We start from the raw sequence: 2657 nt of genomic DNA, 5'->3' as shown, positions 1-2657 counted from the left end.
ATTCACTGTATTTTATGTAAAATCATTTTCTATTTCTAACTGTTTTAAATTCAAGTCAATTTTTAAATCGTTTCCAAAGTTTTAAAATGGCTTGTTTTAGTTTTGTTCTTCATGATTATTTTACTTTATTTTATGTAAAGCACTTTGAATTACCATTGTGTACGAAATCTGCTATATAAATAAACTTGCCTTGCCTTACTACAGCAACCTCCCCCCCCACACACACACACACACACACACAAACAAATTGTAGAGGGCCTCGCATGTCAACTTTGCACAGGGCCTCTCACCCTCCTTGCGACGGGTCTGCTGGGGCATATTTTAAACAAAAGGCGGTGGCCGCTGCAATATTTGCCCCGTCTCTTTTGATGTTTTCTGGACACTCTCTGTAAGAAATATTTGAATAAGAAAATGTATAAGTATAGAATATGATGCACTACAGTAATCACTGTATTTAATCATTAACTATTTCTTTGCTTTCCACAGAATACATTTAGACCACTTAAACTATTGACTGGGTTTTAATCAGTTTCTGAGAAAAAAAAAAAAAAAATCTACCATAGCTTTAAGAGCCATGAATGTAAAGTACAAGCTATAAGTCATCAAAATATATTTCAGCTTGTGATGCAATTCACAAACACTAAGCAGACAATCTAGCAAAAGAAAACCATGACAACAAAGACACATTGCAGTATTTTTGCAGAGTGTCTTAAGGTAAATTAACATTTAATGTCTAATACATATCTTTAAGAATGCAAAAACAATTGTTAGAGTTCTGAACAATAAAGAAAGGCTGACAACAGGAATGACCTGCCAATCAGCAAGAAGTCTTATGAACGTTTGTGCGATTTCTGTGTGACAGATGAGTACCTACAATACGAGGTTACTGGTTTTCACTAAACCAACTAAAACAGAAACTAAACAACCCTGAGTGTCACAGTGATATGACGCTAATATTTGTATTATTTGTTAATTTTGTTTTACCTGTGACAACAGTGTACAGATTGATCTTGGTGAAGGCAAGCTTCCCCTTCCCCCACTTCATACTGAAACAGGCCATGACCTCATTTGTCATCAACCTGTGGATACAAGAGTAATGCCCAAATAATTGATTATACATGACACATTATGAGGCAGGTATTATAGTTTGTGTTACGTGTTCATCATATCTAGTATAATGCAGATATCATACAGGTCCTCCAGTTGGTACTAGATTAAAAGTCATAGGCTCACCCAAACTGGCAGGTTTTTATCTTATTGCAGAACAACTGATATTGTGCCATTTCAAAATGTAAAACCAACACTATTTCAACAACTTGGCCTGTAAATATTAATTTCATTCATTTTCTCCTTGCTAGTAAAATTATAAGTGCAAAATTATAGGATAACAGAAGAGCACACAAGAAAACCAGAAGAATCAGATTAATGACCTTCAATCTATTAATATTTTAAATCTAGTTAATGTAATATATTAAAACATAAGTGTTCTAGCTGCTCATTTATAAATGAACAAAAAACATAACGTTACCTTACAACAATATGGCTTCTTCAGACCATGGCAAGGAGATAAAAGCAAAAACAAAACAAATGTTATAACCTCATATAGTATAGCTCCACAACACCTGAAATCACACAATATTAAATACTATAATAGACCTCAGTGATAAACTTGAACCCAAAATATAAAACTAGAGCTTGTAGTAGAAAAAGGGCTGTTTTTGCTTAAATTAATAAAAAAAAAAGGAGCCTCTTTACATCCTGTGTAGAAATCTGACAGCTAAAGGAGATAGCCTAATTACTCCCAAATTAATTAAACAACTTGTACAGCAAAATATTAAGTTACTATAAACATCTGCATAACTAATTCGCATGACACAATTGAAGGAAAAAAAGCATCAAATCGGATGAATTTCATGATGAAAAGCTTAACGTTAAATTATCCGAAACAATAATAATATAATAATTAAAAACATACGTCTTAAGTTTAAACTTTATTTGAACTGTTTTTCAGCGCTAGATGGCTTTAGTGACTCAGGCGTTATTTCAGGGATATAACAGATAACGTTACCATTTTCTAATTAATTATCTCTACCCATCGTCTTACAGCTAAAACACTTCGATGTATTTGATACGTATTACAAGTAATATCATTATATAGGGGGGCATAAACACTTACATTATACATGATCTAATTTCCAGATATACTCACCACAGTTCGAGCTGTAAGTGCACTGCAGGCCGCCTGATAAATTGATGCCGATTCAAAAAAGACCGCCAAGTAGTCGCAAAATGGCGCAATAGCGCGATTGTCACCGCGTTGCATTAGGTTTGGGCATGGGATTATGGGGGTTGGCAAAAGAATAAATAAATAATAATAATAACAACAAATCAAAAAAAACAAAAAATTAGCAAAGTTGAAGCAAATTTAAGAGCAAAGGAATTAGAAAGTTATATTGCATAATTACAAGACCAGAAAAAAAAAGTTGAAGCATAATCATCTTTGATGGATGAGATCAACATTTAAATATGAAATGATTTGTAATTTTACATTTTTAACTAGAATGTACTTTAAATATAAAAAAAAAAAATGCAAGTAAGAAGCAGCAATCAATCTGATCAATTATTTTATATATATAAAATAAAAGAATATAATATAA

The 2657-nt window shown here is 32.3% G+C and overlaps 1 long non-coding RNA gene across 1 annotated transcript; it reads right to left on the bottom strand.

The window, feature by feature from the left end:
• Positions 1-253: 253 nt before the first annotated feature.
• On the bottom strand, positions 254-2301 carry LOC122139117. Its single transcript, XR_006155991.1, has 4 exons — positions 2210-2301; positions 1529-1546; positions 985-1079; positions 254-386 (listed from the first exon to the last, which is right to left on the bottom strand). It is a non-coding gene; the product is annotated as an uncharacterized LOC122139117 (long non-coding RNA).
• Between the last annotated feature and the right edge of the window lie 356 nt (positions 2302-2657).

The sequence above is a fragment of the Cyprinus carpio genome, chromosome B12 (assembly GCF_018340385.1).
Source record: "Cyprinus carpio isolate SPL01 chromosome B12, ASM1834038v1, whole genome shotgun sequence".
Lineage (NCBI taxonomy): Eukaryota > Metazoa > Chordata > Actinopteri > Cypriniformes > Cyprinidae > Cyprinus > Cyprinus carpio.
Note: the sequence above shows the minus strand (reverse complement) of the source record. Positions and strands in the feature narration are given on the sequence as shown.